Source organism: Anolis carolinensis, chromosome 3 (genome assembly GCF_035594765.1).
Source record: "Anolis carolinensis isolate JA03-04 chromosome 3, rAnoCar3.1.pri, whole genome shotgun sequence".
Classification (NCBI taxonomy): Eukaryota; Metazoa; Chordata; class Lepidosauria; order Squamata; family Dactyloidae; genus Anolis; species Anolis carolinensis.
The window spans coordinates 154,509,060-154,535,635 of NC_085843.1; the positions used below are offsets into that span (position 1 = coordinate 154,509,060).

At 42.1% G+C, this 26,576-nt stretch overlaps 1 long non-coding RNA gene across 1 annotated transcript; it reads left to right on the plus strand.

Moving 5' to 3' along the window:
- The first annotated feature begins 13,940 nt into the window (after positions 1-13,940).
- Positions 13,941-24,786, plus strand: LOC134297618 (uncharacterized). The gene is made up of 5 exons (XR_010004417.1): positions 13,941-15,073; positions 19,324-19,411; positions 21,628-21,723; positions 22,852-22,895; positions 24,668-24,786. It is a non-coding gene; the product is annotated as an uncharacterized LOC134297618 (long non-coding RNA).
- The last annotated feature ends 1,790 nt before the right edge of the window (positions 24,787-26,576 follow it).

Below are 26,576 nucleotides of genomic sequence, written 5' to 3' on the forward strand. Positions count from 1 at the left end.
ACAAAATGTCTTAATGAGGAAGAAAGCATTTGCTAGGAGAGTGCAGCCTGAGATGGACCAATTCCTTCCCTTCCTCTTCTCTCGCCATTGCTGAGGCTGCTTCTATAGAGTCACTTAATCCAAATGGACCCCCCCCCCCATGTTGCAATGAGTTAAACTCTTGTGCCAACAGGACTGTGGTTCAAATCCGGGGAGAGCAGGTGAGCTCCCTCAGTCAGTTTCAGCTCCCCATGCAGGGACACGAGAGAAGCCTCCCACAAGGATGGTAAAACATCAAACATCTGGGTATCCCCTGGCCAACGTCCTTGCAGACAGCCAATTCTCTCACACCAGAAGCAACTTACAGTTTCTCAAATCACCCCTGATACAAAAAAAAACTTAATCTAGATCAGAATGTGAATTAAAGAGATACAGTTCTGCTCCTGAGTCTCCACAGGCCCTCCAGGAACTGGAAAGAAACTCTCCCAGCACCCAGAAAGCTCCCCTCATGCCAAATCATTTTTCTCTTATCCAGTTGGGAGAAATGCACTGAACAGGACCAGTCCATCAGATGGGAATCAGCAATGGGACTTGTGGCAGTGTGGAAACAAAAAAGGAAAAGCAACTCCCTCTCTTGGGAAAGGTGTTTGTTTACCTACCAGAGAGTGCCGTATCTAGTACCTGCATCCAGATATTCCAATTTGCGGTGCTGTTTCCATGAGCGCTGTGTATGTTGTTCCCAAACACCTGTTCTGCAGCAACTATACACTGGTCAACTGCCATGCATTTTATTGCTGATTTTGGATTTTCCAGTGGTTTTTTCAATGCATGCTCTAGTAGACCAATCACATGCTTCAGCATATTGGGGGGGGGGGGGGGGGGTTCTAGACAAACCCTTTATCCCACTTTATTTATTTATTTATTTATTTATTTGCAGTATTTATATTCCGCCCTTCTCACCCCGAAGGGACTCAGGGCGGATCACATTATACACACATAGGGCAAACATTCAATGCCCATAAACACATCAAACAGAGACCGAGACAGACAGACGCAGAGGCAATTTAACCTTCTCCTGAGATGATGTTCGATTCTGGCCACGGGGGGAGCAGCTGCTTCATCATCCACTCTGACAGCACTTCCTCATTCCAGGTCGTAAATTAGTTAAACTTGCCTCCCCACTTTTATAAGTGGTACCTTATTTCCGACTTGATAGATGCAACTATCTTTCAGGTTGCTAGGTCAGCAACGAGCAGGGGCTATTTTTTTATTTTAAATTGACGGGTGCTCACCCCGCCAGGGGCTGGCCTCGAACTCATGACCTCATGGTCAGAGTGATTTATTGCAGCTGCTCAACAGCCTGCGCCACAGCCCAGCCCTGGATATTCTGGATTTTCAGGCCTGTATAGATGGGGTCCAAGTTGATGAGTACAAACCAAAATACTTTTGTACTTTGAACCCAGTTTGCAGCAGTTGAAATAAGTTGAGGACAAAGGAGTGGGAAGGGAAAGAAACGAGGAAGTTTTAAAAGCCGTTGAAAATGTGGAATGGCAGAGGATTGTTAATGACAGTTCCTGCCAAAATGGGATCAGACAAGACCATGTGAATATGATATGGTACATCTAATGTACATCCTGCTTGCCAAGGCCAGTGGAAACGTTAGCTAAGCTTTCCTTGATCTGAAAAAATATGGGTCTGTGCTCTACTTTATGCTGGTGAGCTCATTGCAATGATAGCCAAGAGAATGTAATGCAAATTTATTACTATTGCTTGTCACTGTCATCCTGCTATCTTGCTTTTTAATGGCTCTCTCCAAAATGAAGCACAACCGGTTGAAGAGACAAAGTTGCAATGTTAAAGCTGCCTAAGTCTAACTGTTGGCCCATATATGCCAACTGTCCTAGTTGGGCATCTGCAGTCCCATTCTTTCCTTCTCCTTTTGAAGTGGCCCAGTTCTTCTGCCCTCCTTTCATTTTCCTCCTTTGCCCTCAGCTTACTTCAATTGCTGCAAAGGTGCGAAAATAGTTTGTACTCAGTAATTCAGCAGGAGAGGAGAGAAGAGGGCCGAGCCTTGCCCTCCCCAGTAGACTCAAAGCAAACTGTTGTGGTCTCTCACAGCTTTGGAACCTGACATCCCCGGCTGTGTGGCTTCAGATTGCTTCTTATTAAGCAAAAAGAACAAATTCGTTTGTTAAAAACAAGAAAAAGGAGGAGCTCTGCCAGTTAAGAGGAACTCTCCTTGAATTCCAGCCCACTCAGAACCATGCAGATGTGTCTCAGTTTTCATCTGTGAAATGTTGAGAGGTAATTCAGGGTAAGGAACTGGCAAACCCAGAATATCAAAGCAGAAAATCCCATAATATCTACTTTGAACTGTGTTATCTGAGACCACACTGCCATATATTCCAGTTCAAAGCAGGTAAAATGGGATTTTATTCAACCATGTGGAAGGGGCCTGAGTATTCCATGCCTAGAGCCCATCTACACTGCTATTGTAATGCAGATTAAACTGCATTATATGGTAAGTGTAGGTCTCATCTACACTACACTACCATATAATCCAGTTTCTGAATCTAGATTATCTGCTTTGAACTGAATTATATAAGTCTATACTGCCATATAACCCAATTCAAAACAGATAATTTGGATTCAGAAACTAGATTATATGGCAGTGTAGATCCAGCCGTAGACTCATATAACACAGTTTAACTACATTGAACTCGATTATATGTGTCAACTCTGACCATATAATGCAGTTCAGTCTGCATTATGATGACAGCATAGATGTGGCATTAAAAAACCTTATGAAATTGATATTGTAAATCAGTGGCAACTTGAAGGCACATACAGACAGTCCTTGCTAGAATAATTACACTAAATCAATGATTACAAGAGCAGACTCATTGAATTACCAAGTCTACAATGATTCAATGGGTCTGTGCTAGTTGGCATTAACAGCTAGATTTTGGGCATTAAGTACCAAAACAAAAATACTACTGCAGTAAAGGATCCTCTCTCCTCTGTAGGAGTCTACCGTATACCATGCAGCTGTGGACAAGTCTACATAGGGACCACCAAACGCAGCATTGCCCAAACACGAGTCAAAGAACATGAAAGGCACTGCAGACTAATTCAACCAGAGAAATCAGCCATAGCAGAGCACTTGATGAACCAACCTGGACACAGTATATTATTTGAGAACACAGAAATGCTTGACCACTCCAACAACTATCATGTCAGACTACATAGAGAAGCCATTGAAATTCACAAGCATGTGGACAACTTCAACAGGAAGGAGGAAACCATGAAAATGAACAAAATCTGGCTACCAGTATTAAAAAAAACTCAAAAATCAGAACAGTAAATAAAAAGCAACACTCTGAAAACAGAGGATTTCCAGACATGAATCAACCAAGGGCAGTTAACAACTCTAAACAAAGGATGCCCCAGAGGCAGGAAGAAGACAGCAGATAAATGTGTTGTGGAAGCAGATAAACTTTTCAATACTAATTAAAGTGATTAACTACAACATTCACACTGATCTCTCTCACCCTAGACTTTCCACAGATATATATTAACCTCTTTTCTTAGTTTTCTCCATACCTCACAACCTCTGAGGATGCCTGCCATAGATGTGGGCGAAATGTCAGGAGATCATACTTCTGGAACATGGCCATACAGCCTGGAAAACATACAACAACCCTGTGATCCCAGCCATGAAAGCCTTCGACAAAACAAAAATACTACTTACCACCCTACATTTAAAACTACAACTCAACAATGCCATTTCACCAAGTGCATCCTATAGATTTTTATTATTCACCACTTTCACTTACTGTTCCATCAATGAAGCACTCTATGTGATAGCACAAGGTGTCATACACTGTGTATTCATGCCCGGCCTGCAGCTACTACCATCATTCCATTTCATATGTGTGTCTATGACGGAAATTTTGAAAAGTTACTTTGGGAATCCTGAGTGTTGAAGCCCCCAAAATGACTTTTAAGTGCTACATATTCACACAGTAGCAGCAAAAACAGACCTGTTTATTATCCTTCCCTGCTGACAGCCAGCCAAAAGGACACATTTTTGGCCTGGTCCATACAATTCTAGCCACTTGGCAAACCTATGCTGAAAGCAGCAGACAGGCCTTTCGTAAATTAATCCTTAGCCGGAGGCATCAACTTTTATACAAGGCTCAGATTGGTCTAAAGGCAATGGGATGGGTCTATGGAAACTTTGTGATCCAGTGCTGTGAAAGACAGGGCCAAGCAACTCATTAAGATACACACACTCACTCTTCCCATATTGCTGCTGCAGCCCATCTGTTCCCTCTTCTCCACTTGTTAGCATGGATTCCTGCCTGCTATACTTTGGGAAAGAGAGGCAAAGAATACTTTGGAAAGCAGGGAAAGGACCAATGACCACAGAAGCACCACAGTGGAGAAATTATGCTTGTTCCGATTGCAGGGGAACAGTGATTTAATCAAAAATTCATGATACTGACCTAGTAATTCAAGGAGAAATGATTTCATTAAATGTCCCCCTCTCTGAACTTTGTTTCACTGAATAATTCTGCTTATTCTTCACCCTGTTTTCTTGAGAGACCCATTAACCCAGCTGAGCATCCTTCCTGTGGATAGGATTGCACTACTAAGCTCTGATTTCCAACTCCACCCAATATGCACAAGCTGTTATTTACACCATTTGAATGACTTAAATACAATATAGGTGAGCTTTCTTTTCAAATGGTTCAGAATGTTCGGTTGATTCAAACAGAGCAGTAAGATTTTTCTTTTACAGGGACTAGTCAATGTTTGTTTGTTTGGGCTCAGGTCAAAGTGAAACATTAATGCTGGCTTTCCAGTGACAAAGGACTCTTGCCACACCCTGGACTCTACACAGATATATATTCTTTCCTTTCCTTACTTAGTTTATCCATACCTCACAACCGCTGAGGATGCCTGCCATAGATGTGGGCGAAACGTCAGGAGAGAATACTTCTGGAACATGGCCACACAGCCCGAAAGACATACAACAACCCAACAAAGTGCCTATTACTATCCTAAACAACTTTGGATCTATTTGCCTTGAAGATCATCTCCAGTATTACTCTGTCCCTAAGAACATGTTAGAACATGCCCCGGTGGCGAAGTGTGTTAAAGCTCTGAGCTGCTGAACTTGCAAACTGAAAGGTCCCAGGTTCAAATCCCGGGAGCAGAGTGAGTACCCGCTGTTAGCTCCAACTTCTGCCAACCTAGCAGTTCGAAAACATGCCAATGTGAGTAGATCAATAGGTACTGCTCCGGCGGGAAGGTAAGGGCACTCCATGCAGTCATGCCGGCCACATGACCTTGGAGGTGTCTATGGACAATGCCGGCTCTTCGGCTTAGAAATGGAGATGAGCACCAACCCCCAGAGTCAAACATGACTGGACTTCACGTCAGGGAAAAACCTTTACCTTTAAGAACATGTTCAAAGACCTTTCTCCAGATGTCCTCATCAAAGGAAGTGAGGCAGGGTCTTTTCAGCAGTAGCACTCCATTTCTAGACTGCCCTCTCCAAAACAAATAAAACGAACAAGCTTTCTTGGAGCTTGCTTTGCCATCTTTTCAGTGCCAAATGAAAACTTTTTTATTTTCCCAGTTCTTTTGGCTTGCAAAATGTGCTTTGGTGGTTTAGTTTTGTTACTTCGGGCCCTGCTGTTGTTTTTATTTTTACATAAGAAATAACTTGTATTTTTGTTTTTTTAAAAATCACACTTCCCAGGGGGGCAAAGTTAGGGCATTACCTCCCCAAATAAGAATTCTGCACCCTCAGAAATGAAATCTCTTCCTCCCAAAATATATTTCATTACAGACACTGGAAATGTTTTTCCTTATCTGGGTAACCAGGGTGACAGTCTCTCTAGGTTGAAAATGTTGCTGTTGAATGCCAGCTCAGTAAATGGAAAAACAACTACAGTAGAGTCTCACTTATCCAACTTTCGCTTATCCAACATTCTGGATTATCCAACGCATTTTTTTAGTCAATGTTTTCAATACATTGTGATATTTTTGTGCTAAAATTGTAAATACAGTAATTACTACATAGCATTACTGCATGTTGAACTACTTTTTCTGTCAAATTTGTTGTATAACATGATGTTTTGGTGCTTAATTTGTAAAATCATAACCTAATTTGATGTTTAATAGGCTTCTCCTTAATCTCTCCTTATTATCCAACATATTCGCTTATCCAACTTTCTGCCGGCCCGTTTATGTTGGATAAGTGAGACTCTACTGTACTATCTAGGACTTGATTCCGGATGAATATGCTGACCTGGTTTGTATCAGAGACCTGGCTGCATGAGACTGGGGGGAGGGGGTAAATTTATCTCAGCTCTGCCCACCAGGATTCTCTGTGCAGCAGCAGGCGAGGCCTGGGGGGCGAGGAGGTGGAGTTACAGTGGTTTACCGTGATTCCATCCCCCGTCCAGCTTCCCCGTCCCACAGTCAACAGCATTTGGGTGTATTTACCTAAAGGTGGGTAACCTGGACAGAATAGGGATTCTGTTGGTGTTCCTTCCATCCAACCCACTACTCAACAGTCTCCCTTCCTAAGCTAGCCAGGGTGGTCTCAGGGTTGGCATTGGAGTCTCAGCAGCTAATAGTGCTGAGAGACTTCAACATCCATGTTGAGACTTCCCTGTCAGGAGAGGCTCAGAACTTCATGGCTTCAATGACAACCATGGATCTGTCCCAAGCGGTGTCTTGCCCTACCCATGCTGCTGGCCACACTTTGGACCTTGAGTTCTGTGCAGGATGGGAAGATAGTGATTGTAGTGTGGAAGAACTTGTCACATTTCTGTTGTAATGACCAGTCCCTACCAGGTCAGGTTTAGACTCGCTAGGACTCCACATTTCTGCAGGGAGGACCAAATAAGATGGTCCGCCCCAGGAGGCTTACGGATCCAGATGGATTCCTAACAGTTCTTGGGGATTTTCCTGTCACCTTGGCAGGTAATTCTGTCAAAACTCCCTACAACGAGCGGCTTAAAGAACTGGGTATGTTTAGCCTGCAGAAGAGAAGGCTGAGAGAAGACATGTAAAAATATGTGAGGGGAAGTCATAGGGAGGAGGGAGCAAGCTTGTTTTCTGAAGCCCTGCAGACTAGGACACGGAACAGTGGCTTCAAACTACAGGAAAGGAGATTCCACCTGAACATCCGGAATAACTTCCTCACTGTGAGAGCTGTTTGGCAGTGGAACTCTCTCCCCCGGACTGTGGTGGAGGCTTCTTCTTTGGAGGCTTTTAAGCAGAGGCTGGATGGCCACCTGTCGGGGGTGCTTTGAATGAGATTTTCCTGCTTCTTGCAGGGGGTTGGATTGGATGGCCCGTGAGGTCTCTTCCAACTCTACGATTCTATGATTCTATATGGAAATGGTCAGGGCAGTAGGTACAATTGCTGCTGAATATCTCCTTTCATGGAGCAGAGCCAAACCAGCCCCTTTGTTTTCCAAGGAATTGGTGGTGATGAAGCAACTGAGATGGAGACTAGAGCAACATTGGCAGAGAACTCGAGGGGTTCAATGCCTCCTTGGAACAAGGCAAAGTTCCAACTGGCCTAAAGGAGGAACTTGTGAGACCTATATTTAAAAAGCCATCCCTGAATCCCTCCATAATGGACAACTATCAGCCTGTGTCCAACCTCCCCTTTTTGAGCAATGATTTGGAGCAGGTGGTGGCCTCCCAACTCCAAGGATTTCCGGATGAAATGGATTATCTGGATTCATTTCAGTCTGGTTTCAGGCCTGGCTATGGAACAGAGACAGCTTTAGTCACCTTGATGAATGACCTACGAAGAGAGCTAGACAGGGAATGTGCAGCTTTTGATACCATTGAGTCTGAGTCGACCCGCTGGGATGGGACTGGGAGGCACTGTTTCACAGCAGTTCTGGTCCTTCCTGGAGGGCTGTACCCAGAAGGTAGTGCTGGAGGACTCCTGTTCAAACTCCTGGCCATTGACCTGTGGGGTTCCTCAGGGTTCTATTTTGTCCCCCATGCTGTTTAACATATGCATGAAATCACTGGGAAAGGTCATCCGGAGTTTTGGGGTATGGTGCCACCTATATGCAGATTACACCCAACTCTACTGCTCCTTCCCAACTAAAGCCAAGGAAGCTATCCTGACCTTAAACCAGTGTCTGTTATCAGTAATGGACTGGATGAAGGCAAACAAATTGAAACTTAATCCAGATAAGACAGGTACGGAAAGTCGGAAAGACGGTCAGTCGGATAGATCAGGGAATAGAGATCCAGCCTGTGCTGGATGGTGTTGCACTCCCACTGAAGACACAGGTCTGCAGTTTGGGGGTCCTCTTGGATTCAACATTGAACCAGGAGGCTCGGGTTTTGGCAGTGGCCAGGAGGGACTTAGCACAATTAAAACTTGTTTTCAAACTGTGCCCGTTCCTTGAGAAGCCAAATCAGGTCACGGAGGTCCATGCCTTAGTTACATCCTATCTGGATTACTGTAACATGCTCTATATGGGGCTACCTCTGAAGAGTGCTCAGAGACATCAGTTGGTCCAAAAGGGTTAGCCAGGATGCTAACTGGTACTGGCTACAGGGAGTGGACAACCCTCTTGTTGCAGCAGCTCCACTACCTGCCAGTCCGTTTCCAGGCACAATTCAAAGTGCTGATTATGACCTTTAAAGCCCTAGATGGTTCAGGTCCAGGCTATTTGGCTGACTGCATCCCCTTGTACAAATCTGCAGAGGTCCTGAAATCTTCAGGAGAGGCCCTCCTCTCGGTCCTACCTCCATCTCAAGCTCGGTTGGTGGAAACAAGAGAGTGGGCTTTTTCAGTGACTGCCTCTCAACTCTGAAACACCGTCAGCAGGCTAAAACCTTTTTATTCAGGTAGGTTAAAAAAAAACCCTGGTGGCACAATGTGTTAAAGCGCTGAGCTACTGAATTTGCAGACCAAAAGGTCCCAGGTTCAAATCCCGGGAGCGGAATGAGTGCCCGCTGTTAGCCCCAGCTCCTGCCAACCTAGCAGTTCGAAAACATGCAAGTGTGAGTAGATCAATAGGTACCACTCAGGCAGGAAGATAACGGCACTTCATGCAGTCATGCCAGTCACATGACCTTGGAGGTGTCTTTGGACAATGCCGGCTCTTCAACTTAGAAATGGAGATGAGCACCAACCCCCAGAGTCAGCCACGACTGAGCTTAACATCAGGGGAAACCTTTACCTTTACCTTTAGGTTTTTTTTAAAGATTTTAAAGATCAAGTCAGAGGCTGCTGTGGTTTTAGTTTTTAATAAGTTTTTATGGTTTTTAACTTAATTGTTCTAATACAGTACCAGTAATGATATTTGAGGATGAGGATGAGGATGAGGATGAGGATGAGGATGAGGATGAGGATGAGGATGAGGATGAGGATGATGAGGATGATGATATCTTAAACCCTTCTGTTTGTATTCTTCTTATTACCTTGTCCCTTTGCTTTGGGTGCCTAAACTTTATTTCTAAATGTTCAATCAGCACAATGTTAGAGATTTGTAGACTGGGGGTAAATTTCATATGGAGGGGATGGAATTCTTACAGAAGAGCAGTGCTGTTATTCCCAGCCCCAGCCCATAATGGCACCCTTAGTACAGCTTTAATTGCTGCAACCCCAGATATAATACTAAGTACAATACAAAAGAGGACAAGCCAAGATGGCTTGTTACATGTATTTCTAGTGTTCACCCTTTCCACACTAGGATGCTCATATATCACTAAGAAACATACATGGAAACTGCTTTCTGGGCATGTGTGTGGCACCCAGCAACATCAGATAGATATTCACATCAGTGCAGGTGTGGGGAAGCCTCGGAGCACTTAAATGCTCATAAGAGCCCATGCTTAGTGGATGATGTGCTGCTGTGCAGTGGGAGATACCAGCTTAAGCTCCTCTGGCTCAGAAAAATCAACAAGCTGCTCATGCCCGGGGGAATTCATCCAGACGCTCTTGTATAGCGCTTAAGCAGAGCACTTTTAATCTTCCTGGTTTCTTTGGCTCTCTGAAGACATCCAGCTTGTGAGACAGATGTGAGTGCCCACAGGACATTGGAACAGGTGCTGTGCTCTTCCCAGTGTAAACTGCATAAATGAAGCATGCAGCAAAAGGGAATTGAGGGAGGAAATGACTTCCTATCCTTCTGAAAAAAGAAGATGCCCATAACTGTAGCTGAGCTTACAAATTCATACCAATTCAAATTGCTAAGGCACTCATACATACATGCACACATACCTGAAGCATTTTTATTAGCCAAATTCATTGGAGGAAGTTGCTCCCTGCAGCGTATACAGAGTACCTTTGGCATCTCCAGAGGCTTGGTTTCAGAACCCTCCTTGGATATAATGGATACTCAAATCCCATTATATACAATGGTGCAATAAAAGTTGACTCATATAAAATAACATCATTTTCAAGCCCTGGATGGTGGAATCCATAAATATAGAATGTGTAAATAAGAGAGACTAACTGTGTGCAAGTTTCCCAATTATTGCCAGTGAAAGTTGTATCCGTCCATTCCTGGTACTTTGGCCAGGGAGTGTTATCACTTCAGCTACATGCTCCTAAAAGGCATGGTATTCCTCAAATAAAATTGTCTTTTAAATTTGAAGTTTTCTTGATTTATTTACATTTTCTGTGAACAAATGATTCTGTTTCCTATCATTCTTTCAAATATACTGCCAGTACTTAATATGTAAACCTTCAATTGCCTTGGGCTGAGATTTCCATAGGAGCAATACAGAGTTCTCCCCTTATTTCTTGAAATCATCTATTGCCAATCTAAGTTTGTTTCACGTATCATCAGTCATAGGTCCATTCCATCCTGTATTCTGCAATTTCTGAAATTTATGAAAAGTCATGTTTAAAAAGTATAAAATTTCTCCTAATATATGGATTATATGCACCTTCGCATAATATATACATTAAATGCATATAAAGGTAAAGGTAAAGGTTTCCCCTGATGTTAAGTCCAGTCATGTCTGACTCTGGGGGTTGGTGCTCATCTCCATTTCTAAGCCGAAGAGCCGGCGTTGTCTGTGGCCAGCATGACTGCATGGAGTGCCCTTACCTTCCTGCCAGAGTGGTACCTATTGATCTACTCACATTGGCATGTTTTCGAACTGCTAGGTTGGCAGAAACTGGAGCTAATAGCGGGCGCTCACTCCGCTCCCGGGATTTGAACCTGGGACCTTTCGGTCTGCAAGTTCAGCAGCTCAGCGCTTTAACACACTTTGCCACTGGGGAAGAAATGCATGTAATACAACATTTAAAGTGTACTATCCTAAAGTTAACCATTTTCCATTCTGTGCTAGTCTTGGAAGTTTGTTCATTAGCCAAGCTTGATTCAAATCAAATTATTCCCCATCTTCAACCTCAAGGGGTCACTGAAAAACCTAATTAGACAAAAAAAACCTAGATATTGCAGCTAGGAGAAGATTCCCCCTATTTTATACTGTAATTTATTTTAAAAGACACCATCTCTCATGTAGAAAAAGCAAAATGCTTAATACAAAAATGACCAAAACTCAGCCAAAATGGTGTTTAGAGAATTCTGGTGCACTGAAACATGTCATTTTTAGAGTGCATGCAACATTTATATAGTTTGATTTAAGGAGCAAACATGCAATGGCTTGGAGAAAGAACCTAAAATTTACGGTAGAGACTCCATTCTAAGGTATGACATCTGGAAGCATGCATCTTGCCATTTCTATTAGAGTGCAATTTTTACATTCTGTCACTCCATTCTGCCCTGGGATATAGGCCACAGCAGTTTCATATTGAATCCCTTACTCTTTTAGGAAATTTTGAACTAGGTGTTCATCACCATTCTAAGGATTTGAGGATTTCTGGTTAAATTTATTTGTCACTGCTGCTACATACTCCCTTAGCCTTTATGGACGTTATCCCACCTTAACTTTCTCCCACTTTCTAACCATCTTCGTCCATTGGCAAAACAGAGTCCAAATGAGGCCGTCCCATGACGCAAAACCACTTCCGGTGGCTGCATGTGGGAATCCATCTCGCCAGCATGCAAAGGTGATATGAAGACTCCATTCTCAGGAGTCAGGTTTTCCCTGACTCCTGATTGAAGAAAGCAGCAGGAAGCAAAGGAAAGCCAGAAGAAGATGGGGAAACACTGTGAGATGGCTGGCCATACCCAAAGATGGACTTTGCCAGGATAAGACAGGTCCCCGCTCTTCAGGCCACTTTCTCCCATGTTCCTCCGTTTTCTCCCCCTTCCCTCCCACCCACGTTGTAAGAAACTTCTCTCTTTTCTTGAATTAGGTAGGTGGATATATATCTACCATAATCATCAATAAGGAGCCCCAGTGGCGATGTGTGTTAAAGCACTGAGCTGCTGAACTTGCAGACCGAAAGGTCCCAGGTTCAAATCCCGGGAGCGGAGTGAGCGCCCGCTGTTAGCTCCAGCTTCTGCCAACCTAGGAGTTCGAAAAAATGCCAATGTGAGTAGATCAATAGGTACCACTCCGGTGGGAAGGTAACGGCGCTCCATGCAGTCATGCTGGCCACATGACCTTGGAGATGTCTACAGACAACGCCGGCTCTTCGGCTTAGAAATGGAGATGAGCACCAACCCCGAGTCAGACATGACTGGACTTAACATCAGGGGAAACCTTTACCTTTACTATAATCATCAATAAAGGTTCCCACCAAGATATTTTCTTTTTATTGGACCACAGAAATCATTGTGAATTAATTCTCTGGGGAGTAGTGTCTCTCTCTAACTCTGCTTGGGAAGTGAAGATCCCTTAGCCTTTATGCAGCAAACACATCTTCTCATCATCACAGAAATTTTTCCTATGTAAGTCTTTAGTTAAATGTGTAAGTTGTTGTATAGAAGGAACATGTCCCATTCTCCTGTCTAACACAATTCTCATGCCTACACTGTTTGACAATCTTTGCACATTCCATTTTACAATCAATTACATATAGCTTTATCTGCATATGCTTGCGTTCTCCATCATAAGAGGAAAATACAGTGATTGTCTTGAAAATGAATTTCACCATTCTTCTTTGTCAGGGCTTTAATAGATATCAGGCGGGACCCCAAAGCTGGCACATATAAGGCATCACTAAGATATATTCCTTTCAAACTGCTTGAAGTAAAGTCTGGCAGAACAAAACAACAATACCCTGTGATTCTGATCTCAGATTCACATTTCCAATTCCATGAAAATAATCTACTTCATCAAGCCAGAGTAGCTGAGAACAAGCTTTTAATATCATCACGTAATTCTAAAACCTTTTAGAAATCCCCTTAAAAATTGACAGCTGGTCATCCAGCTGTCAATCAGAATATCTTAGGTAAGGTAAAGGTTTTCCCCTGACATTAAATCTAGTTGTGCCCGACTCTGAGAGTTGGTGCTCATCTCCATTTCTAAGCTGAAGAACTGGCGTTGTTCATAGACTCCTCCAAGGTCATGTGGCCGGCATGACTGCATGGAGCGCCGTTACCTCCCCGTCGGAGCAGTACCTATTGATCTACTCACATTTGTATGCTGCTAGATTGGCAGAAGCTGGACCTAACAGCGGGAACTCACTCCGCTCCCCAGATTCGAACCACCGATCTTTCAGTCAGCAAGCTCAGCAGCTCAGCAGTTTAATCTGCAGCACCACCGAGGGCTCACAGAATATCTTAGGTCAGTATGGTCCAACCCGCGGCCTGCAGACCGCATGCAGCCCACCAATTCATTTTTGTTGCCCCTTGCCCTTCTTAATGGAATAATCTTTTAATTTAATATTTGGAAAAAAAAACCGTTAACCCTTCTTACTGCTTTACTACAATATGTAATTCGTTTTCTTTCTGGAATGTCTCTGGCCCTCACATTCCTATACTAAAGTTTGAATTGTCATAGGGTAACTAAAGGTTGGACTACACTGTCTTGGGTACTCGATTATCCCTGTTACATATGACAGAAAGTCTTGGACCTGTCTGACCATCTGAGCAGAGATGAATTACTCTGGCAATAAAAGATGTTGGCTGGCATCTGATTTCTTATGCATTTCTCCAAGATAGGAAAGCATTGGTTTTGCAATTGTTTTATTTTAGACATACCTGTAAGTTCCATCAGGAAGTGAGGACATTATGATGTATCAAGCTCTTGTGTCCTTAGAATCCCATGCTGGAATTTCATCTTCTGCTGTAGGTCTGCCCGCTTTACATAAAGACAATAGCCCCAAAGATGTCAACGTAAGACCTAGTTGGCAGAACAAACTTGAATAATTTTTCCCATTCGGTTTGGGAATGGTCAGCTCTGTGTCACAGGACATTGCCATAATTCCTTTGTTCTCCACACATGGCCTGGTGCTTTGATCTACTTTAATCCTTTCACAGATCTCTTAAAACAATCTTGACTCCCATGTTTGGAGATCTTGACTTAAGGAGCACATGCACCAATGGCTTAGAGAAAGACACTGAGATTTATTGTACAAACTTCATTCTGAGATAGGAAAGTTACTTAGTGAGCTGATCTAACCTAGCTACATATTGGAAAATTGAGAGAGGACTGCTGGAAAGAAGAAGAGGTGGAGAAACATCCCCAAGAGTATCTGTTTACATCACAGAAGGTTCAGGATAGGTAGACATAAAGGGGGGTACTTCAGGTCACTATCTCACCTTACTACTATTGTCCACTTTGAGGCATTCATCGCTCTTGGGTGCTAAAAATCATTGTAGATGGAGATGCTGAAGCGCATCTGTACTGGGCTCTCCTTCCCCATCTTTCCACACAGTTGATAAATACTAAGCCACTCTCCTTTAGCAACTCTCTGTAAATCCAGAATCTATTTTAAGCAATCAGGATGGATGGGGCGGCGGCAGCAAAGCACAATAACAGCAACAACATTATCATTAAAAAGCTTGTAGTTGGAAGGAGCTAGTAATGAATCCTTAAACGTGTTTGTTAAAATATTTCCAGGACAACGTTAGGAGAAAATATAGATCAGTGACAAGAATGATTCTGGCAAGGAATTAAAACACATTATGAGAAACCTCCAGGCACAGAGGAAGAACAGGTTGAGAAGGTTTGGAATATAATGTTAATGAATAAAATGATAGCTTGTAAATGTGCGGGTGGGGGTTAGAACATTTTACCAATTAGAAGAAAATGGGAAGGCATTTCGGGGTTTGGAGCAGGGAGGCTTGCACAACTGGGATTAGTCTAAACAGAAATATTGCCACGGCTTTCCAGTCTCTCAATAGAATGCTATGGCATTAGGGGGGATTCAAGGGAATGTTACTCTTTATTTTTATTGGCTTTAATTTTCTTTTCTCTCCCCGCCTCCCCCAGTTCTTTTGCAATTGGTTTTGTAGCTGAATGAAATATGAATGCAGGAAGGTCTTCATTAGTTCCTTTTATTGCGTTGTACCACAATTGTTTTTTAATCATAGTAATAAGGTGCAGAGGAAATAGGGAGAAGAGGGAACTCTATGGGCTGCCTACTGAAGAACAAGGGCTTAGGGGAATACCACTTTATTCAGACAGCTGAGAGAAAGCCTGAATCAAAAGCCTTCTTTGGATGGAAGTCAAGGGTTGCAACAATCTGTGACTGCTAAGGCCTTTTGGAAAACCATACTATCTGCTTTCCAAAAGGCCTTAGCCAGTTTTAAAAAGATGCCGGTTTTTCTCCCCTCCTCTTGTTAAAAACTCTTGCTTTTTAAATGGCTGTGAGCTGCAACTGGATGCTCTCCTTCACAGCTAGAGGCAATCTTCTAAACAGACTTAAGACACAGTTACAGGGTAAGAAGAGAAAGGCACCCTCAACAGCCTACATGTGAATACCCTACTTTTCAAGTGTGCCCTGGGGTGTTCTGCATTAAGGGGAAAGGAACTCAGAATAGAAGGAAGAGGGGGAAGCTTTCAAAGCAAAGAGGAATTGGTTTGGGTGCATGTGAAAGGGAAGAAAAGACACCTGAGGAGCATCTACAGTACACTGTAGAATTGGTACAGTTTGGCAGACATGGCTCAGTGCTATGAAATCACATGAGTTGTAGTTTTGCAAGGTTTTTAGCCTCCTCTGCTATGGAGTGCTGGTGCCCGCCAAACTGCAAATCCCAGGATTCCATAGCCTTGAACCTTGGCAGCTAAAGTGATGTCAAAGTGCATTAATTCTATACTGTTGATGCAACCTAGTTTGGTGTGAGAAAGGAGATTGCAAGTTCTGACTGAATGTTGCTGACATAGATTCATCCAACTGTATTATATGGTGGCAATTGTTCTCTAGTAACTGGGAGGCAATATCTTCTAGTTTATACTCTGAAAATGTCCAAGCAGATTGATCTCAAATTTGGCAGTGCAAGAGAAGTCGGCTTGAGGATGAATCGTGCTGATTTTGAGACAGAAAGGATATGAAATTGCTTATTTATAGGAGTTTGAGTGTTGACCCAGAAAAATATTGGCTGGGATCCTATGCCATGTTTCCATAATATAAATCTGTGCTTGCATACTTACATGCCGGTTGCGCTACACCACCCTCCTGCTGAATACCAATGTGTTGCAACCAATTGCATAGATACAGTATGCTTGTTGTTGTCGAAGGCTTTTATGGCCAGGATCACAGGGTTGTTGTATGTATTTCGGGCTGTGTGGCCATGTTCCAGAAGTATTCTCTCCTGACGTTTCACCCACATCTATGGCAGGCATCCTCAGAGGTTGTGAGGTATGGATAAACTAAGTAAGGAAAGGAAAGAATATATATCTGTGTAGAGTCCAGGGTGTGGCAAGAGTTCTTTGTCACTGGGAAGCCAGCATTAATGTTTCAGTTAATCACCCTAATTAGCATTGGAAAGGTTTTGTCTCTTGCCTGGGGGCATCCTTGGGGGGCCACCCTCTACACAGATATATATTCTTTCCTTTCCTTACTTAGTTTATCCATACCTCAAAACCTCTGAGGATGCCTGCCATTGATGTGGGCGAAACATCAGGAGAGAATACTTCTGGAACATGGCCACACAGCCTGAAATACATACAACAACCCAGTATGCTTGTTTATTGGTTCACTATGCAATGCTGAATCAAGGGGTACACTGAAGACAGAAATAGTTATACACCATCTAAGAATGCCTAGTGGCATGTTCAATGGTTATATGTAGGAGTGTAAACTGGACACATCAGTGCAACAGCAGGAAAAGTTCACCCACATTAGTAAAGGAGCAAGTGTTTGAATAACATCAACAGGATACTGACCATTGATGTAGAGGGACTCGTAAACTTCAGTGGGATTAAATTTATTTCAAGGAAACATCTAGTCAGTGCTTTATGTTAAGTATACTGTAAGGGAGGTGTAAGTTTTTAAATCAAAAATTAGAATAATAGGGTTGGAAGAGATCACAAGGGCTATCTAGTCCAACCTCCTGCCATGCAGAAAAATGCAATCAAAGCACTCCTGACAGGTGACCATCCAGCCTCTGCTTAAAACCTCTAGAAAAAGAGACTCAACTGTGGCTCAAGGCAACATATTCCACTGTAGAACAGCTCTTACCATGAGGAAATTCTTCCTAATGTTTAGGTGGAAGAAATTCCTGATGGTTAAGAGCTGTTTGGCAGTGGAATATGCTGCCTTGGGGTGTCGTAGAGTCTCCTTCTCTGGAGCTTTTAAGCAGAGGCTGGATGGCCATCTGTCAGGAATTCTTTGATGTTATCTTGTAATGTGTCTTTGGAATGTGTCCAATTGGAATTTGAACTTTCTCTGTATTATGGAAAAAAGTGTATTTCATTACCGAGGAGATGGGAGAAGCAGGCTCAATGGCCATTAGCCTCAGCCAGCACAGCCAGGAGTGAGGACTACTTACCCAAATGTATGGAGGATATCTGGTTCAAGTTAAAAGCTATATGTGCCCTTTATTTTTCAATACATTTCTTAAATGGGGACAGTTTCAGATTTCACTAGCCTTTCTAAACGTCCTTTTTAGCTTTTTGCTTGTATGTGTATTTGCAACAGAATGGCACAAAACAAAATCCTAGTACCTAGACCATAGCCCTTTTTTATCATGTCAGAAGCGACTTGAGAACATACTGCAAGTTGCTTCTGGTTTGAGAGAATTGGCTGTCTACAGATACAATGTCCAGGGGATGCCTGGATGTTACCATCCTGCTGGGAGGCTTCTCTCATGTCCCCGCAAGCTAGAGCTGACAGATGGGAGCTCACCCCGTCTCGCAGATTCGAGACGGGGTCAGCAACCTAACCTTCAGGTCAGCAGTTCAGCCAGCACAATAGTTCAACCCATTGCGCCACTGCAACTCCTGGCTATAGCACATAGATAACTTTAGGTATATTCCACCAGTGAAAACAAATGTGCATGGTAGGTGCAACTGAATATAGAGATCCTCACACATACCCCCCAAGTATTAGATATGAATGGTTTACAATTATGCTACTGTTGTCATGCTGGGTTGTTTTTACAATCCACTATTAATCTTTTGCTCAGTAACTATACCTGTTCTTGACAAAAGTGCAGAAGTTCTTTTTGGAGGCAGAATTCATGTTACTACAGTTTGAACAAACATGCCTCCAGAGACTGTACTCAGCATGAAAAAAGCTGTAGTATGGAACTCCCTGATAACAAGGAAATCACTTCAGCAAAGACTTTAACAACTCCCAGAGCAGGATTAGACATTACAGAACAACACCCAGATCTGCAGGGGATACATTCCTAAACTTTGCATGGACATGTGAACCGTGGATAATAACAAACTCTATTGAAATGAAGGACTTCAACTCAAGAATACCTTCAAGTTGTCTGGAGGACCTAGATAATCCCAGGAGATGATATATTGTATCAGACTTGAATTAAAGAAACCATGGATAATGTTCCCATGGATATGAAGTTTGTACTGTAAACATAACAGAATATCAGTAATTGTCAGATAACAGTGCCAATAAGGAATTTCTTCCATTATGATTGCCCATGAGGCTGCTCCCAACTCTGTGATTCTATGCATTTGTAATTTTTCAGAAAGTAATTTTGAAAATATCTGTAAAATTGCACAATCAAGTGAATGTTTAAAAGAACGCTTCTCATCAGAACAAGGAGATAATGTCTGCTGAACCATGAATTTCTCCTGCCACCAGACAGATGTCAGCCTTGAAAAAGAAGCAAAATCTTCCTCTAGCTTAGCTAGAATTCTGGACTGAAATTTGGAGGATTTGGAATCTTTTTGGCCTCAATTAAGCAGTTGCATTTCTTTCCAAAAAGCTGGTGTGTCACATTTGGAGGAAGGAAACCCTGTGAGTTCACCCATGCATCATTATATTGTTTTCCTTCATATTCTCAGGGAAAGTAATTGTCTCATAAGGATGAAATGTGGCAAAGATAAATGACTCCACTAAGGATCGGCGGTTCAGATGAGAGCAGGAATTAGGGTAAGGCTAGCTTCATCCCTATCCTCTTTTAAGACACCACCTCCCGCTCACTTCCCATATCATAAACAAGAATTATTTTCACAACGGTGACATGGGTTGGGGGAATAACAGGAAAACAAGGAGAAATGGTTTTAATCCTTCAGCTCCACTCCTACTTGTAAAATGGACTATACTTCTCTGTCTAGGCCCCCTTTTGAGCTCCGCCCAGATAATAAAACAGTACCAAAAACCAAAGCTAAGTTCAATTTATAATGTGGAATGGCTTAGGCTGCCTATAGCAGTGACTCAAACAGTTTCTCTCCTGCCAGATTCCATCCAGCTTCAGACCACTGTATAACCAAGGGTACGACTGGATATCCCTGCTGACTAATGATATGCCCTCAGCCATGGCAATGTCCAGGCATTTTGGAGTTTGAATAAACATGCTAAGTTCTCAACACATCCTGCTAAATGGAAATGGTTTTGATCACTGAGTTATAAGTCAATTCTGGAAAAATGTGAAGCTTAGCTCTGGGAAGTGGTGAAAGTTACTTTTTTTAAAAGACCTTATCCTTTTAATGCATTGTGGTCACCAGGTCTGTCCCAGCTGGCAGCCAGTATGAACACTTCTCCCAGAGGGCAGATCAGAGCATAGCAGTGTGTGAGTGTGTACATGCACATAGAGGGAGGGAGTTTTGGTTGAATAACCGCCTTGAACCATGTCATTTTATTCAGGGTTTTTTATATAATGTTACAGTGAAAATGTTATGGCAAATTGTCTAACTAGTGTCTAACTGATACAAAGACACTGGCACAAAAAATCCCATTCCATATCAATAATACAAATTTTCTTTGTAAAATATCCAGGTCAGGTAGTCATGCTTTCACTGCCCTCGTTTCCTGAGTTACCAATTAACCACCAAGGAACGAGACCTAAGAATCAAATTTCTGATTTGTGTTTGAATATAAAACAATATACTCCATATGATCCAAATGTAAACATATTGTTAAAATATGTATCAAACACAAGTAGATGGAGGACTCCTTGCAGAATACAATTGAGATTATTGTGTGCAGTGTCTTTCCACAGGATCCACAGGCAAAGTCAAGCATTATACAGTAAGCAACTCTCAGATGTGAACACCAATAGAACAACAGAAAAGCGTCTCTCAAGTTAGTTCCAGTCTGTTGTTTTCGTAGGGCTTTTGATCAGCTTCATCTTGTCGCTCTTGACAGGTTAAAACCCACATCCTTGCTTGGTGCTTGGGGAAAAAACTGATTAAACAGGAGCAATTGTTTAGTTCAAGAAGCATACGGAGTGCTTTTGTTTTTGTATATTATTGAAGCCACCAGAACCATCCATGATGTGGCAGGAGAAAGGGGGACATACTCAAAGGGAAGCAGCTTTTCTACAGGATGAAAGATTTTGAGCGGGGGAGAGAATCCCAGCGCCCTCTCCACTTCTTCACTTTTCTGTGAAATTAAAAGAATAATTGCCTTCTAATTTGCATGGCACGGTAAATCTAGAGCTGCTTGGGAGCACAGAACTGCCAAGAAAACCCATGTCGCTATAATAGCACCATTGATCACGCTGGTTTCTCCCCTATGCAGAACATGTCAGGAAATGTTATATTTATGCCTTAATATAGGACCATTCCAAATATGTCTCCAATCCAGTTTGGAGTCTGAAAATCTTGCCGTCATCTAAGAAGACAATCGACACTAGGAAACGAACAAGGAAAGTTGAGTGTTTTAAAGCTACACCAAAAATCCCGCACTGCCACCTGTATGTCTTGTGAAAATAGAAAGTAGCTGTCAGTGATTTTTAGGAAATTTTAGGGAAAGGGACCAATTCTAACAAATTAATATAGAGGCCATTAAAAGTTTTAAAAAGCTAAAGATTTGCATTTCTGAACTTTGCTGAGAACCCTTATGAAAGGTGTTAAAATGGTGCTTGTCTCTAACCAGCTCCTAGATCAAAAGATCAAACCAAATCTCAGTAGTACAAAATGTTTTTAAAATTAGGCTGGAAACTTCACTGCAGTTTTATTGATCCTGCTGTGGACAGTCTCTTCTAGCTAGCATGGGGCCAGGAAGGCCATATTTGAGGTGGCTCCAGGGTCTTTCAGATGGGCACCTGCTCCACTCCTATGGATGCAGGGTGCCACAAGGTCCAGTCTTCCTCCTTGTGCCGCTTAACTTGTGCATGACTTCTCAATCCCTGTCTTTCATTTCAGCTTCTTACTGCCAGGGAGGCAGCAGGTAGTCAACTGGCACTTGGTGGCATTTTTAGATTGAATGGAGGGTGGTGAACAAATTGCATCCTGATTCAGGTAAAAATGGAGGAATGACTGCACATTTTGCTATGGTAAAGTATACACCATTTTCTGGATTTAATATTATTATGTGCCCTCGAGTGAAGTCAACTTTGACTTAGAGTGATTCTATCATAAGATTTTCTTGGCAACATTTAATTAGATAGATTTGCCATTGCTCTCTTTTATATCTGAGAGTGTGCATTGGAAATGGGTTTCTGTCTTCATCTGTTTTTTCAGAGTCCTGCTCCAACACACACAGCTTTATACCATACTGGTTTTCCCTGTTTTGGATAGAACTCCTTGATACTTCTCAGAAGATCCTATGTATTCTGAAGGCCCCAGATCCTATCCAATCTTAGAAACTGAAACAGGTTCGAGCCAAGTTAGTGCTTAAATAGGAGACTGACAATGACTGCTGTAAGCTATAAGTCTAAGGAAATCAAATGACAGACTACCTCTTGGCATTCTTTGTCTAAGAAACCCCCATGAAATTCATGGGGTCACGAAAAGTTTACATGAGTTTTAAAGGCACGTACAAAAACATATACCTCTCAGAGTACATATGCTCTCAACACTTGAGAAAATGTGATTATTTTCTCTAAAGAATGCACTTCACATGGAATCTCAGCTCAGTGAACAATAGGGGAAAGCTGTTTTCTATTTATTTTCAGCAGGGGAAAACATGTGGTTGTATATCTCTGTTTCATCAAACAAAAAGCATTTTAAAATAGCCCAGAAAAGACTTACCAGAGAAATCTTATAATATGAATAATATTTTACTTTATTGTACCATCCTTCCTCTCAAGTGAGCCTAAGGGGTACACAACACAATTAAAAAATAATCATTTATACATAATTTAAAGGACCAACCATAAAGTTAAGCTAACAACAAAGTACAACACTTTAAGCCTTAAAACAGCAAGATCCATTGGGTAGATTAAATCTCAAAATCTTGGGAAAATGGGTGTGTTTTTCATTTTTGTCTAAAAGTGAGCCATATGGGACCCAATCACGCTTCCTTGGCAATTCCATAACTGAGAGAATGTCGTTGTCTTGAATCACCATATCAAGCCTTTTATTAATCATAACCAGTGGCCTAGCAGGAGTAGTAGTAATATACAACTGTATCAATTTTTTTCTCAGAACAGACTATTTGGAAACAGAGGAACCAGTTAATCAAGTTAATGGTAAGTCCCACTTATTTCACAAAGTCTATTCTAAATATGCCCCCAGTGGTGCAGGTGTTAAACCACTGAGCTGCTGAACTTGCAGACTGAAAGGTTGCAGGTTCAAATCCGGGGAGCAGAGTGAGCACCTGCTGTTAGCTCCAGCTTGAAAACATGCAAATGAGAGTAGATCAATAGGTACCACTCCAGCAGGAAGGTAACGGTGCTCCATGCAGTCATGCCGGCCACATAACCTTGGAAGTGTCTACGAACAATGTGGGCTCCAGCTTAGAAATGGAGATGAGCACCAACCCCCAGAGTCGGACACGACTGCACTTAACGTCAGGGGGAAAATTTACCTTTACCTATTCTAAATATGACTAAACCCAGATCCAATTTGTAAGTCTGGGTCCCCCTGAGGGAGAAGACCAATATATAAAATAAATAAATAAATAAGTCTATGGCCGCATCTACACTGACCATTTAATAAAGTTTGAAGATACAGTAGAGTCTCACTTATCCAAGACTCGCTTATCCAAGCCTCTGGATTATCCAAGCCATTTTTGTAGTCAATGTTTTCAATATATTTTGGTGCTAAATTCGTAAATACAGTAATCACTACATAACATTACTGCGTATTAAACTACTTTTTCTGTCAAATTTTGTTGTCTAACATGATGTTTTGGTGCTTAATTTGTAAAACCATAACCTAATTTGATGTTTAATAGGCTTTTCCTTAATCCCTCCTTATTATCCAAGATATTCGCTTATCCAAGCTTCTGCCGGCCCGTTTAGCTTGGATAAGTGAGACTCTACTGTAGTTCTAAGCCGCAGTAGCCAGGCAACACCCAAAAAAGCAAACAAAAGAAAGCCCTAAATGTGCACCAGTGTTCTGGCCATTCGGGCCTCAAACTGATTCCAGGGTTTCATCTGCAATGATCTGCACAACACCAGTTTGAAACTGCATTAAATGGTCAGTTTAGACGGGACCTACATGGAATTGCTAGATCCAATGAAACTGGGAGCGATGAATCAATGGAATTTAGGGAAGTGTTAATTCACCAAATTCCAATTGCTTCAGCAGGTCTATTCTCTTTGGGACTAATAATTGGATTTAAGATAGGTGGGGGAAGTTTTTTACATTGCAACCCCCAGCATTCTTTACTGGTTAAGTCTACCAGGGGGATGTGGTTTAGTAACATCTAGAAGACTGCACCATTTTCACCCCTGATTTAGACTTCTACAGTTGTGTGTGCGTGCCAATATTCATCACATTTCTAAGTGAATGCTAAGTGTGAATGCAATAGAGTAGCTAGTGAGGAATGGGATTAGAAAGAGTAAATATTTGTTTGTATTGTATATTGGTCTCCTGCCTTCAGCCAAATGGCTCCCAGTGTAATTTACAATAAAATACAAAGAGTGCTAAAATCCATACAATAAAATCAATACAGTAAATACAATATAGCAGAGCAGATAAGTCGTACTACAGCTAGCAATAAAGCAACTGTTGCAATAGGTTAAAACACAGCTTGTGAGAGCAAAACCAAAAACAATTTTGTTGCCAAAGAGATCACAAGGCAGACACCTCAAAAAAATTATGGGGAGATAGTGGGGTTTGGTCTCTTTGGTTTGGATATTGAACAAAATACATGTCAAAATTTGAATCTTCAGATTCTTAATTTTATTGATGTTCCATTCAGCAATAAAAATACAATAAAAATGTCTAAATGCTGGAAGCATTGTTTCCCATGAATAATACTATGTAGCAGCATTGCAACTGCTTGATTCCCCAGGTCACATTCAAACAGTAGAGGTCTGCAAATGCAAAGAGGACCTGCAAAAGAGGACTCCAGGCCCAGGAAATTCAGCACCAAAATGTGAGATCCAGGAATGAGCCATGGTGACATCACATGGGGCCAGTCCTGGTAAGGTCATTAGATACTGATCATCAGTTGAACAGAGCATGGCATTCAAATACAAATTCAAATACTCCAGAAGCAACTCTGGTTGCTCCTGACACACACAAAAAATTCAAATACAAGACACCAAGTCGAACAAATACGGATTGATATAAAAATATTATTTTCAAGGCAGCACTCTCATCCTGAGATTCCATCTCTTTACTCTGTGTACTAGGCAGGAAGGTCCAGGCTGTGAGACCAGGAAGCCTTAAATACAATCCCACTTGCCAATTCCAGCTGTCAACCATTGACATTTTCTGTCATGTAAATGTTATTTTCTTTCCGTATGAAAGTCAGAGGGTGCAATGGGACAGGGGTCAACTAATTCTAGAGCTCAGTAGGTCTTCCTTCAGTATGGAATGGGCCTGAGAATTTGGTGGGGTCCTATGTAATGCAATTATTTGCCCTCTTTCTTTGGTTGGCTATCAAATTTAGCTTTGAGCCCTTGAGATTGTCCCTTCTTCTCCATACGCTCTGTTGTAATCAGAACTAACTACATAGTCTAAAAGTTTACCTTTTGAATACCCATGCTGGCTGTGGATTCTGAGAAAATAAAAAATACGGTATCTCCCACCTTGCATCAGCTCTGGTTCCTGGGCCAACTAGTAGTTGGAGTGAAGTTTTCTTTTCAGTAAGGAAGAAAATACATTCCCTCCTTTTCAAGCTGTTGCTTCTTGATTGGTAGATGATAAAAACTTATCCCCATGATCATTAATTTATATTTTCCTGGGTGGTGTGGGAAGGGTCCCCAGGTAGAGGGCAGGATCCAGCATCTGCCTCGCTCCAGCTTTGCACTCCCAGGGCAAGTCCACTGTGTGTTTATTTGTGGTCCCTTTGTTTCCATCTTCTTCATTTCTTCGGGCATAGTGGTTGCTATTAAGTTGGGTTGAGATTAGGTTGGGGTTTGATATTGGAGGCATGGCTGTAGCTGATGTTCCCATTCATCAGGGAAAACAAAAGCTATCCATCTATAAAATTGTTAGGAAGAAAGGCCAGTGCATAATTGTAGATGTGCACCAAAGATGTTCCCCTTGTCAGTTCCCTCCTCCTCTTCCTCCTTTTTCTCCTTCTTTGGCCCATGAGCCCCCGAGTACCTACAGCACAGATCCAATATGATGTGACTCTTACTAAACCCTATTTATTAAAATTCTCCTGTTAAAATCAATGGGACTGAAATTAGCTTAGAGGAAAGAGACCAATGCTGAGTGCCAGCTGCAATCTGAAAGACGTCATTAGATTTCAAGTCAATTTTTACAGTTGGATAGCCTGATTCAAGAGAATGGTGTGGGAGTTTGAGCACTGAACTAGGACTCAGGAGTCTAGGATTCGAATCCCCACTCAGGCACAGAAACCAACTAGTTTTCTGCTGCCCTAGAGACTAGGACTCAAAGAATTGGGTTCAAACTACAGGAAAAGAGATTCCACCTGACCTGAACCATGAGAGCTGTTCAACAGAGGCTCCTTCTTTGGAGACTTTTAAACAGAGGCTGGATGGCCATCTGTCGGGGATGCTTGGATTTTGCTTTTCCTGTATGGACTAGATGGCCCTTGGGGTCTCTTTCAACTCTGTGATTTGATTACATTGTGTAAGTCAAATTGTCTCAACCTCAGAGGAAGGCAAAGACAAATCCCCCTGTGAAATGTTGTCCAGAAAATCTCATGATTGCATAACTAGGAAATGATTTGATACAGCAACATTGCCACAACAAGAAGTCGGACTCAAAAAGACATTCCAAAACAC